The sequence below is a fragment of the Schistocerca americana genome, chromosome 4 (genome assembly GCF_021461395.2).
Source record: "Schistocerca americana isolate TAMUIC-IGC-003095 chromosome 4, iqSchAmer2.1, whole genome shotgun sequence".
Lineage (NCBI taxonomy): Eukaryota > Metazoa > Arthropoda > Insecta > Orthoptera > Acrididae > Schistocerca > Schistocerca americana.
This window is the reverse complement of record NC_060122.1, coordinates 825545459-825559827: the sequence shown is the minus strand read 5'-3', so window position 1 is coordinate 825559827 and position 14369 is coordinate 825545459. Positions and strand designations below refer to the sequence as shown.

Sequence of the window (14369 nt, the reverse complement as noted above, 5' to 3'; positions counted from 1 at the left end):
ATTGTGCATGAGTTAATAAGAGCAAAAAGCTGAGTGCATTGTACGTGCTAAGAGGTGGGAAGGGGACAGCGACAAATAGACAGCTCAGAAAATAAAGATGTAGAAAACTGAAATGGAGTGAAGAAAGGACCAGTTACTGTTAAGAAATTCTGAGACCAAAGAAATTAACTTAAATTAAGGCCAGGTGGATAATGACAACTGAGGACATACAGGGGGGGGGGGGGGGGGGGACACAAAAGTAACGCGAATTGGGCTGTGATGGGGAGGGAGAGTGGGGTAACCCATTGTTCAGCCAGGTGTCCATTAAGGTCATGCCACCTGAGTCAGTGAGCAAAGTTGGATAACCGTGAGGGCATCTGTTTGCCCATAAGAGTTTTTTTTAATGAAACAACTTTTTCCATTTTGGCGAAAACATGATGACAGATTGTCGAGAGCAACATGTGGCTGTGAAATTTTGGTTCCTGTTGGGGAAACTGGCTGCAGAAACTATTGCAGTGCTTAAGACTGCTTATGAGGATGCTGCCCTAAGTAAAACCAGAGTCTATGAGTAGTTTTCACATTTTAAAAATGAAGAAATGTCAATTGAAGACCAACCATTCAGGATGCCCTTCAATATCGAGAAGTGATGAAAATGTCAATAAAACCAATGCCCTCATTCATGAAGACCATCACCGAACTCTGTGAGATGTCTGAAATATCATGGAGTTCAATTAAGAGGATTTTATCTGAATATTTGCACACGAGATGAGTTGCAGCCAAATTTGTCCCTCACCTTCTCATAGACGAGCAAAGGGAGCATCGACTTCAGGCATGTTTTGAGCTTCAAAACCAGCTCAAAGATGACCCTGAATTTTTTTCCTAGGTGATTACTGGTGATGAATCATGGTGCTATGGATACAACCCCAAAACAAAGCAGCAATCAAGCCAATGGAAGACAAGTGGCTCTCCTCATCCCAAAAAAGCTCGCCAAGTGAATTCAAACATCAAGACAATGCTCATTTGTTTCTTTGAATTCAGAGGTGTTGTGGCCAAAGATTTTGTTCCCCCCTGTCAAACAGTCAACCAGGAGTTCTACTTAGAGGTTTTGAAACAATTGAGGGAGAGTATACGGAAGAAAAGGGCTGATCTTTGATGCAAAGTGGACTGGTTCTTCCATCAAGACAATACACCAGCCCACACCACCCTCTCTGTAAAGCAGTTTTTGACCTAAAACCAAAACAGCATGACATCAATTATCCCCCCCCCCCCCCCCCCCCCCCATACTCACCGGATCTAGTCCCCTGTGATTCCTATTTGTTCCCAAGACTCAAAACGGACATTAAAGGAAAGAGTTTTGCCACTGTGGAGGAGATAAGACAAAAATTGCTGGAAGGCATAAAAACATCCCGATAAGTGAATTAAAAACTGTTTTGAACAATGGAAGGATCATTTGAAGAAGTGTGTTGTGGTCAATGGATAATACCTTGAAGGTGATCAAAATTTGGTTTAAAAATATTATGAAATAAAGACATTACAATGAATTTCCTCTGTCTATGCCCATTCATACTAACTGATAGCTTGGTGGTAGTCAAGCTGATATAAAAGGCCAAACAGTGTTTAATATCAGCTGATTATACCGATTCTTTACAGCAATACACCACCATTCTCACCTCAGCCTTCACTGGATGTAATCACCTCACCAGCCTAGTTCAAGAGCAGATTTCCCGGGCCACCACACCCAAACCTGATACTGCTGATCCCTCCAAAAAACCAGCTTAGGAGTACATCACTCATCACCCAGTATTATACTGGTTTTGAATGTATTAATGACTTTCTAAAATCATGCCCTGAAATGAGGTCCATTCTGTCTCAGTTTTGCCCAACACACCTAGAATAGCTTTTTGTCGCCCTCCCAATATTCACAGTATACTTGTCAAACCCTATGCTCCTTCTGCACCCATCTCCCTATGCTATGGCTCCTGCCCCTGTGATCATCCCTGCTGCATGACCTGTCTTATGCACCCTCCTACTACTACCTGTACCAGCTCTGTAACAGGCAAAACATATACTACCAAAGGGAGAGTCACGTGTGAAATGAGACATTATATACCAGCTGTTACGTAAACACTGTTCAGCCTTTTACATAACCATGACTAGTTATTAGTTAGTGACTAGTTATTAGAGACCAAGTTATTAGTTAGGATGAATGGGCACAGGCAGACAATACACAATATCCTGTTTCAGAGCATGCACTACAACCTGACACTCATGACCTGGTGCCTGTTTCACTACACATGCAATCTGCACTTTTCCCCCAGCCACCAGTTTCTTAGAACTCCACAGGCATGAACTGGTACTACAAATGTCCTTGGTTCTCGTCACCCACCTTGCCTTAATTTATATTAATTTCTTTGGTCTCAGCATTTCCTCACTGTAACTATTCCTTTTTCACTCCATTTTGGTTTTCTACATCTTTCATTTTCTGAGCTGTCTATTTGCCACTGTTCCCCTCCTGCCTCTATCATATACTTAGCTTTTCGCTCTTATTAACTCGTGCACAGTGTTTTAGCAGTAACCTCTATGTTGTATATTACCCTTTCTTCCACCTTTAAGCTCACAGGCATTCGAATCTTGCCTGTTGCAGTCCCCAACAATCAATCTTTACCTCTCATCACGTCCAGTAAGTCTCCCCTAACCCGCGATTCTGGGAGACTTTTCTGAACTCTACCCCTTTTCATAAACCTCACCAGTTGTTTTCCTTCAACCCTCTTCCTTCCTCTTCAACCCTTCTGCCACTAGGAGCCACTGGCTCTGAAACCTTGCACACACAATACCTTTTATATGTGTGTTTTCCTGCCACTGCGTGGTGAGTAGATTTTTTATCTATCCAATTACATTATATTTTCAAAAATTGTTTATTTTCACTGAGAGAATTTTATAGTTAGACATTTAATAATTAATGTTTGAAAGATGATGGTAATAGCCTATGAAGAATTTCTCTCTGCCATTTAATTATTGTTTCGATCATTTCAGATTATAGCAGTTGTATGATATTTTGGAAGTGCATTTGGTTTTTTAATTGTGGTTGATCATTCAGTATGCAATCAGGTTTATTGTGACTGTGGTTGTATATTTCTAATTCCTTTAAAAAATTCATTTAAATGCCTTTTTCAGTAAAATGTAATATCTCTTAAGTTTGCTTCGATGTTCATGTCTGTGTTTCCATGTTGGGGCAAGTGAGCAGTGAAAGTTGACATATTTAAGTTGTTGAGCCTAAGAACATCCATGTATTAATGAATCATTGTTGAAACTCCTACTAGTTTGGCCAATGTAAAATTTGAGGCACACAAAACAATTTAATTTATAAATGCCAGGCTTGTGGTGAACTTCAGTTTTTAAATTTAAGCTGAGAACAATTTTGTGTTTCATTTTATTGATTGTGGAAAAACTAATTTTGAAATTTTTGGCCAGAATATGTTTGCAATCCAGTATGACACTTTACCAATGAATGGTACGCAGACATATTTGACAGAATTTTAAGGAGCTATTTGTGCTGAAGTGTTGTTTGTTTGGGCCCATAAGGGAGGCTCACCCACACTGCAGCCAAGGTCAATAACACACACTCGTGCAGTGGTGCTCAACCTGTGGGTAAGCCTGGTGGTGGTAAAAATTTTCTCTGCCAGTATTTAGCTGGCATGGGGAGGAGAGGTGGTGGCATAAACTTCCTGATCATCAGACTTTGTGCCAATGTCCTGTTATAAATACTGAACCTCTCCACAGTGTCTCACAAAGTAAAGACGTGTGACACAGTTGATAGAAATTCATCTGTTGGGTGGGGACATTGAGCTTGGCATCCCCCTTGGTGCTATTTGCTAAGAGTAGGTTTCACCCTCTCCCTTCCATCATCATCATCATCATCATCATCATCATCACTGTAATGCTATTAGACACGACAGTAGGAATTACACTTGCGTGGAACGGATAGTGTCTTGAAAATGCACTGTAAGACAAATATGAACAAAAATATAACAAGGTGATGGAGTGTAGTCAAATTAAATTATGAGAAGCTGGAGGAATTCAATTTGCAAATAAGACACTAAAGGCAGTATATAGATGTTAGATGTAGAAGTAGAGAGGATGTAAAATGCAGACTGATCAACAGCAAGGAAATGTTTTTTGAAAAAGAGAAATTTGTTAACATTAACTACAAATTTTGTGTGTTTGGAAGTTTTTTCAAAATGAATTTTTCTGAAATGTAGCATGTCAAGCCTCTCAAGCAGGCCTCTTTCTGATCTTAGCTGTTGCCAGAGTCTTTATTTTGCCAATTCTTGTCTTTTATTGGTGAAAATTCAGGGGTGGGCATAAAATGATAATCAGATCCTTCTATCGCCCACCAGGCTTATCTCCTGATGTGACCAAAAACTTTAGAGAGAACCTCAGTTCAGTTGTACACAAGTTCCCCAATCACACTACAATCATTGGTGGAGATATTAATTATCCAACAGTTTATTGGGAAAATTACAGTTTTGTTGGTGGGGAACATGATAAGATATCCTGTGAAACTTTGAAAACTACCTAGAACAGGTATTTAGGAACCACAATCATGATGGAAATATATTGGATCTAGCAACAACAAATAGACCTGACGTCTTTGAGGCTGTCCACATCAAAACTGGTATCAGTGACCATGACACGGTTGTGGCAACAATGATTACCACAGTACAAAGGACAACTAAAGCAAGCACAAAGGAGTTGTGTACTTATAAAAAAAATAGGAGACCTTACTTTTGGGATTACCCTTGTATATTAATTGTAGTTGTAATTTTTATGTTGCATGTAGTCCATTGCATGCTGTCTGAGTGGGGTATGCTGACAGCAGAACAATCTAACAGAGATAATCTGGAGCACAGAATCTGCCTGGCATCTTACATCATTAATCAGAATATTGACCCACTAACGATAAACACTGTTATTGTATTAACTGTAATAAATTAAAAGGCACTTCTTTTTTAATAGAAAAATGGTCTGTATAAGTTTTACTGAGGGTTTGAAGTCACAGCCAGCCACTGGAGTTTGATGACATATAATATTGTATACATTTATCTTAATATGGTGGAGAAAAGTAAAGGAGCATGTTTTAATTATTAAGCCATGTTTGATGCTTGGTAGCATTGCCAGAATATTGTACAGCATCACATTGGGAGATTGCTGATGACAGATAGACAGAAATGCCTGAAGAGGGAAAAGTCTATTTTCATATGGTAGGTCAAAATCTGGTGGTGCCATGTAGGGCAAGCTCTGATTTTTGCTTCATTTTTTGTAGAGTACAAGTTTAATTTTGGACATTGTGGTAGTCAGATGCCTATTTTGATTCAACACCATTCCCATGAATGTACTGATTTTGGTAAATAAAAAGAAACAGTGATCCATTATCTTGTATTTGGCATTTATCATAATACAAGTAATGGATATACCACCAATGCTCTTTTAATATCTCTGTGCCGGATTTAAATTTCAAAGATGCAAAAACAGTAGTAGGTCTGGAAATTACAACAGAATCAGATGCATCTCAATTTAAAAGTACAAGTTAAAGTTTTATTAATATTTTTGGAATAAAATCATGAAATTATTTCTTTCATTCATCAGGCTATGCATAGATATCCCTAAAGCAGAGGTATTGCTGGGGCAGTTAATCACATATTAAACAATTATGCCACATGACATTCTTCTGAAGATAAAAAAGTATAATCTTGTCACATAAGTAAAAGAATTTATACTTTACGATTTGTTCTTAAGTGTCTCAACAATGAATACAGGAACGCATTACACTAATCTTATCTCATGTTAAATATCATACCAAATCCTCAGCTTTTAATAAGTGTATGTTGTTGTAAACATAATAATAACAATAATAATAAATATGCAATTACAACTACCATAGTCCCACAGGGCATATCAGATACCACTCCATGAAAGCTATACAGGTCCAAATTATTGATAGATAATGTGACATATTTAGCATTAGTCATCATGGCCATTTTACAAAGCCAGAAGTAAGAAAAGAAAACTACAGCATCTGCTATTCCCACTTTGGTGTAAGTGTATATTTAAGAAGCTCCTATCTAAAAAGAAAGCGCGGAACTGAGAATACCCACCAATTCAAAAGAAAATTTGGAACATATATCATTATCCAACATCTATTACTGCAAACAGATCTCTGTTATTAACAATTGTAGATAACTGTTTTCTTTGAAGAATACCAGTGTAATCCAACAAATGTTAAGCAACTAAGAGGAGAGAAATAGCAATAATTTAATGTAAATAAGTCAGGTTTTTTTTAAGTAGCATCTTTCCATGTAATTTACGTGTACTGGGTTACATTTTGCTGGAGTAAGCACAAATAGTATTGAGCAGTATAGTGATAATTATTTTTAATATGATAAAATAGTTGTTTAACCTTAAGCCTTAGTAAAACAATTTTAATGGATTTTCGAGTACATCACCAACCCTGATGGAATGCAGTGGAATGTCGTATCTGATTATGGTACAGAAATAGAACTGGACGACAAAAGTGCCATCCTTGGTGTGATATTAGGCATACATCACTTTTTGGAACATCACATTGATCTCTGATGTTAAAACTGAAGAAAATCAATTTACACATGAGGACAATATTACAAGTTCTGAATTATGAGCAGATGAGTATGACCTGCTATGCTTTATTGAGTCCATGTATCACATAGGGAATTGAAGTAGAGTGGGATGTGCTGCTGCAAAGCACATAAATAGGGTATTCAGACAAATACACTTTCCAGACTTGCCACTGGGTAATACTGTGCATATACCACAACATGAGGTCTGTTCAAAAAATTCTGGATCATTCGTAACTTCATGCCAATGGTGTGTTGGAGTGAAATGCTGTTTGCATCCCTGCATACACCTGTGTTTAATATGTAACTGCTGGAAGTTTCATTGTTAGTTATTGTTCAGTGCTGTATTTAGTAGAACATTGTGTTGCACAGTTTGTAAACTTCAAAATGGCAGAGTTAGAGGAGCAATGCACCTGCATTAAATTTTGTGTGAAACTCAAGAAAACCTTTACAGACACACAAAACAATGCAGGAAGCCTACGGTGATGTGTGCTTAAGCTGTACTTGGTGTTACGAATGGCTCACACGGTTTAAAAATGGCCGGACGGAAGTCAAAGATGACCCTCGTTCAGAACATCCTTCAACATCTATCGACAACACTTCTGTCAGTAACATCAAAGAAATTTTCTGTGCCAATTGAAGACTTGACTGTCCGAGAGATAGCAAAAGAACATAACATTTCAGTTGGATCATGTCATGAAATCCTGACACAGCATTTTGGATTCCATCGTGTTGCAGGAAAGTTCAACCCACAGCTCGTGAGTCAATACCAGTCTGTTAAGAGCCTTACATCGTGCAGGTGATAACAATGTGTTCCTTAAGAGACTCACAGTTAGTGATGAGATGTGGGTCTACTGTTATGATATTGAGACTGAGGTTCAGTCTTCACAATGGGTCAGGAAAGGTTCTCCAAGCTCAAGAAAAGCTCATCAGGCCAGATCAAATGTCAAAGCCATGCTGATAGTTTTCTTTAACTTTGAAGGTTTAGTTCACCATGAATACATACCACAGGGACAAATTGTTAACCAATGATACTATTGGGATCTGTTGTGACACCCGTGAGAAAATGTGAGAAGGAAACGGCCTGAAATGTGGTGAGACAATTCATGGCTTTTGCATCATGATAACGCACCCACACATTCATCTCTGTTGGTACGTGACTATTGCACAAAAATCACTGTGCTGCCTCATCCTCCATGCTCTCCAGACGTGACCCCTTTGGACTACTTTTTTAACTTACAAAGCTGAAATGCCCATTGAAATAGAAAATTCGCAGATGGTGCTTCACGCAATCCAGCAAGAAGCATACCGAGACTACTTCCGGAAGTGGAAACAACATTGGAAGCAGTGTATCAATTGTGGAGGAGATTATTTCAAAGGAGACCATGCACAAAAAGTAAAAGGTGAGCGTAGAAACCTTTTGTGGACCATGTTCCAGAATTTTTTTGAACGGACCTTGTATTTTATTGATAGAAGTGGTCATCATGTTCAGGTGGTGGCAGTTGCTGTTGTCACTACTGAAATATGGGACTCATGATAAATTTATCAGGCCTGGAGCAGAAAATAGGCATGTGTAGGGAGGTGCTCACAGTTGAGTGAAAGCAGCACTCGTAGCGCCTCCTACCTGAGTGAGCTCAGTTATAATGAGTCTAGCAAGAGACATTCAAAAGTAAAAATTTGCCAAGACTGTCATAAATATATGTTCATAAAACTGTTGATCTAATTTTAAAATACAAGCAGTACAGCAGCATAAATAGTGATATACATATTTATAATACTAGGACTGACTGTGATTGTCATCTGTAAAGGTATAACACAAAAGGTGCAGAAAACAGTCTGTATTACACGGGAATAAAATTTTAAAGCGAACCTCTAAATAATGTAAAAAGTTCAAGTGGAAGGTGCTTTGAAATGATCTTGAATGAGTTTCTGACTAATAAACGTTTTTATAGTATTAAATGTAACAGTTTCATTTGTACCACTAATATTTACAGTACCAGTAGTGAAGGTATATAACCTTTTTTTATTATTAGAGGAAGTGTAAAATATACCCACAATCCTAAACAAATCCTGTGTTTGTCTACGGAGACTAAATGAATAAACTGAATAAATTCCTGTCGCTTGGTTCTCTTTTGCTAAAATACACCTTGACTCATTACACATTGCTGGAGATACTCCTTCTTGATGGATCCGTGGACACGGTGAATTTATGAGTGACTGAACGAACATCTCAAGTGGCAAGTACTGGAAGTAGCCCAAAATCTCTAACTCTTAATTTCCAAATCCTCAATTGGCTTCCAGAGCACTTTCACACAGTACCAAATCATTTATATCAGTCTTGGTGACTGGTGTCATCATATAATTCTCAGACACCTGCAGTGACATTCTGTAATGCTTCCTTAGGTGTCATCCAGAAAGACAGTGGCAAGTATTTTATTTTTCTTCTTGTATTTCTAAAAAAAGCATGTTTTTGGCAAAAAAAAAAAAAGCCAATACTTGACCCATGAGGTCTAAACCAATTTTTTCAAGTTCAACTTTTTTTATTCTTGCGTAGAGTATTGACACAGTTTCTTATGCCATGTAGAAGCAAAGTTAAACATCCACAGTACACGCATTTCTTCCTTCTATAATTTCTTTTAAGTAGTAAGATGATGACTCTTTGTTTCCAATCCCTGAGCACTGCATTTTCTTTCACACACTGTTGAGCACTCTATACATCCATTGTAGACCGGTTCCATCGTGCAAGCAATCAGCCACATGAGTGTTGTTTCCTCTATAGTACAATAGTAAGATAAGATAATTTTATTGTCGTTAGGCCATTACAGCAATAGACAAATTTTGGCACAATAGACAAATTTTTGTACAGCACAATCATTACATTAATAAACAGAATAATAAAGCATTATTGACTTACAATTCAATGTCCCAGTCAAAGAATTCTTTTAATTCATAAAAGGGGTTAGCAACTAGCCACTTATTTAATGTTTTCCTAAATTCACACTCTTGATGATCTTGTACTGTCTGCGGAAGCTTATTAAATAGTTTATGGCCCACTAGCACATAGCTATTGACTGTCTTTGCTAGTCTACAGTATGATGTATATATGGACTTGTTTTTTTCTTGTTTGTGACCATGGATATTATTTCTACGTTTTACTTCATGTAGGTTATTTTTTGTATAGATTAACACTTGGTATATGTACAGATTTATAACAGTCATTATTTTGAGTTCAGCGAACAAGGGCTTACAATGTACTTCAAAGTATGTTTCCAATTCCTTTAATACTAACATCTTATCTCTTGACACCTCACAGTTGGGAACATCTATTGATTAGAGAGATTCATTATTTGTAAATCTGTTCTTATTATGCCTGTCTTTTCTTATTTTTGTAACCAGGTCTTCTTTACATTTAGGTTTTTCAACTGTAAACAATTGATTGACCTGCTTGTTTTAATTGATTTTGTTGTATTCTTCTTTGGTGCAATTTTGGTACAGTGTGTACTCGTGACAGCATTTTTAATAATCCCACTCCACCAACTTGTTCATCAACATTTCATACTCAGTTCTGTTGCACAAATACTTTATCTGCTGACTCTACTACAACCATTTTCAATATGCTCATTTCTAAGCCCTTCTTTTGGCAACAACTTGCAGATCTTTCATATTTTTACTGGTCTTTATTCTGTATCTTCAAAGAGCCATCATGTTAATCTGGTTTTGATCATGTTAGTGGTATAGGGTGGCCAGTGTGGTGTGATGTGCTGTTCATCCAGAACAACATGTTACACTTCTTCCTCTGTAGTTGAAAAAAGATGTGTGCATAAAAATGTATGATGTATTTAAGTAGAGAACTTCCACATGTGACTTTATGTACACACAGATGTGCTGAAAGAAGTGTGAGCACAGAATATGTCAAAGCATGACAGCAATTGAGTGTCTCCAACTGCGATGGTGGGGTTGCTTATACTTTGACATAGTGGCTTGGCAGTGACTTGGAAGGCACAGCACAAGAGGTGCTGCCGATAATGACAATGCCCGGAAACAGTTGGAGAGAGCTGAACAAAAATGTCATTCTGTTCTGAGACACTGTACAGAGATGATTATGTGTAATGATATATGCAAGTTAGAAATTGAAAAAGAGATCTGTTCACCCACAATTGTAAATATTCTTATACACTGGATACAAAATACAGAAGAGCTGCTGAAAGTTGTTTATATCATTTATTAGTTTTCAGAGTTCTCTTACAGCTCTCAACCCTCTGCAGAAGGACATTTGTGGCATCACATGTCAGGTCCACGACATCAAGAAACTTTGAGAAAGACAACCACAAAAAAGAACATATAATTAAGGTAAAAGCTATCATGAATAGTATCAAACAATGGAAAACCCAGAATGGAATGTGACAATATTATGAAAAGGGTAGTTGCTACTCACCATACAGCGAAGATGTTGAGTTGAAGATATGCACAACAAAAAGACTGTCACAAAATAAGCTTTTGGCCAACAAGGCCTTTGTCAAAAACATACAAAACACACACACACACACACACACACACACACACACACACAACTGCAGTCTCTGGCAGCTGAAGCCACATTGTGAGAGCAGCAGCAGTGCATGATGAGAGAGGCAACTGGATGGTGGTAAGGAGGGAGCTGAGGCAGGGACAGGGTGGGATAGCAGGGTAGGTGTGGGGGACAATGAAGTGCTGCAGGGGAGGATGCCGGGACGAGGTGGAGAGAGGATGGGTAGCCAGTTGCAGTCGGGAGGTTAGACGGAGGGCATGGAGAGGTGAGCGGGGTGTAGTGAAAAAGGAGAGAAGTAAAGAGACAGGGTGTAGTGGTGAAATGAGGGCTGTGCAGTGCTGGAATAGGAACAGGAAAGGGGCTGGATGGTTGAGGACAATGACTAACAAAGGTTGGGCCAGGAGGGTAACATGAACATAGGATATATTGCAGGGGGAGTTCCCACCTGCACAATTCAGAAAAGCTGGTGTTGGTGGGAAGGATCCATATGGCACAGGCTGTGAAGCAGTCATTAAAATGAAGAATGTCATGTTGGGTGGCTTGCTCAGCAACCGGATGGTCCAGTTATTTCTTGGCCATAGTTTGTCAGTGGCCATTCATGTGGACAGACAGCTTGTTGGTTGTCATGTCCACATAGAATGCACCAGAATGGTTGCAACTTATCTTGTAGATCACGTGACTGGTTTTACAGGTAGCCCTGCCTTTGATGGGATAGGTGATGCTTGTGACTGGACTGGAGTAGGTGGTGGTGGGATGATGTGGGGGACCAGTCTTGCATCTAGGTCTATTACAGGGATATGAGCCATGAGGTAAGGGGTTGGGATCAGGGATTGTGTAGGGATGGATGAGTTTATCGTCTAGGTTTAGTGGACGGTACAACATGACTGTGGGAGGCATGGGAAGGAAATTTCTCATTTGTGCCAGCCCTGGGTGGTGCTGAGTTATGGCAGGATGCACTTCTGTGGCAGGACGGTGAGATTTTGGGAGATGGTGGAAGACTGGAAAGATATGTCATGAGAGATTTGTTTTTGTACAGGGTTGGTAGGATAATAAATTACAGTTGGTATATTTCAAGAGGGACTACTTGTCACTGCAGATGCAATTTACCATGAGTGGCTACACAATATGGAAGGGACTTCTTGGTATGGAATGGGTGGCAGCTGTCAAATTGGAGGTATCGCTGGTGGTTAGCGGATGTGACATGGACATAGGTACTGTCACTGCAGATGCGATGACCACGGGTGGCTAGGCTGTATGGAAAGGACTTCCTGATATGGAACAGGTGCCAGGTGTCGAAGTGGAGGTATTGCTGGTGGTTAGTCAGTTTAACATGGACATAAGTACTGGGTGTTTAGGATTCTGGGTGTTTAGGAAGGATTCCTCTAGACGGCCCACGAGTAGGTTGAAATAGGATGGAGCCATGCAGGTACCGATAGTTGTACCCCGAATTTGTTTTTAGGTAGTGCCTTTAAACGAGAAGTAATTGTGGATGAGGATATAGTTGGTCATGGCAACTAGGAAGGAGGTTGTTGGTTTGTAATCCAACTGGCATTGGTAAAGGCAGTGCTCAATAGCGCTAAGGCCATGGGCATTAGGGATGTTAGTGTAAAGGGAGGTGACATCTACATCTACATCTACATCTACATCCATACTCCGCAAGCCACCTAACGGTGTGTGGTGCAGGGTACCTTGAGTACCTCTAGCGGTTCTCCCTTCTATTCCAGTCTCATATTGCTCGTGGAAAGAAGGATTGTCGGTATGCTTCTGTGTGGGCTCTAATCTCTCTGATTTTATCCTCATGGTCTCTTTGCGAGATATACGTAGGAGGGAGCAATATACTGCTTGACTCTTCAGTGAAGGTATGTTCTCGAAACTTCAACAAAAGCCCATACTGAGCTACTGAGCGTCTCTCCTGCAGAGTCTTCCACTGGAGTTTATCTATCATCTCCGTAATGCTTTCGCGGTTACTAAATGATCCTGTAACAAAGTGCGCTGCTCTCCGTTGAATCTTCTCTATCTCTTCTATCAACCCTATCTGGTACGGATCCCACACCGCTGAGCAGTATTCAAGCAGTGGGCGAACAAGCATACTGTAACCTACTTCCTATGTTTTCGGATTGCATTTCCTTAGGATTCTTCCAATGAATCTCAGTCTAGCATCTGCTTTACCGACGATTAACTTTATATGATCATTCCATTTTAAATCACTCCTAATGCGTACTCCCAGATAATTTATGGAATTAACTGATTCCAGTTGCTGACCTGCTATTTTGTAGCTAAATGATAAGGGATCTACCTTTCTATGTATTCGCAGCACATTACACTTGTCTACATTGAGATTCAATTGCCATTCCCTGCACCATGCGTCAATTCGCTGCAGATCCTCCTGCATTTCAGTACAATTTTCCATTGTTACAACCTCTTGATATACCACAGCATCATCTGCAAAAAGCCTCAGTGAACTTCCGATGTCATCCACAAGGTCATATATGTATATTGTGAATAGCAACGGTCCTACGACACTCCCCTGTGGCACACCAAAAATCACTCTTACTTCGGAAGACTTCTCTCCGTTGAGAATGACATGCTGCATTCTGTTATCTAGGAACTCTTCAATCCAATCACACAATTGGTCTGATAGTCCATATGCTCATTAAACGACTGTGGGGAACTGTATCGAATGCCTTGCAGAAGTCAAGAAACCCGGCGTCTACCTGGGAACCCATGTCTATGGCCCTCTGAGTCTCGTGGACGAATAGCACGAGCTGGGTTTCACACGATCGTCTTTCTCGAAACCCATGCTGATTCCTACAGAGTAGATTTCTAGTCTCCAGAAAAGTCATTATACTCTAACATAATACGTGTTCCAAAATTCTACACCTGATCGATGTTAAAGATATAGGTAGTTCTGCACATCTGTTCGACGTCCCTTCTTGAAAATGGGGATGACCTGTGGCCTTTTCCAATCTTTTGTAACACTACGCTCTTCTAGAGACCTAAGGTACACCGCTGCAAGAAGGGGGGGCAAGTTCCTTCGCATACTGTGAGTAAAATCGAATTGGTATCCCATCAGGTCCAGCGGCCTTTCCTCTTTTGAGCAATTTTAATTGTTTTTCTATTCCTCTGTCATCTATTTTGATATCTACCATTTTGTCATCTGTGCGGCAATCTAGAGAAGAAACTACAGTGCAGTCTTCCCCTGTGAAACAGCT

At 39.5% G+C, this 14369-nt stretch overlaps 1 protein-coding gene across 1 annotated transcript in view; it reads right to left on the bottom strand.

Annotated features, from left to right (window-relative positions):
• Positions 1–14369, bottom strand: part of LOC124613834 (dynein regulatory complex subunit 7) — a 346600-nt gene that overhangs the window by 55808 nt on the left and 276423 nt on the right. The window lies entirely within an intron of this gene.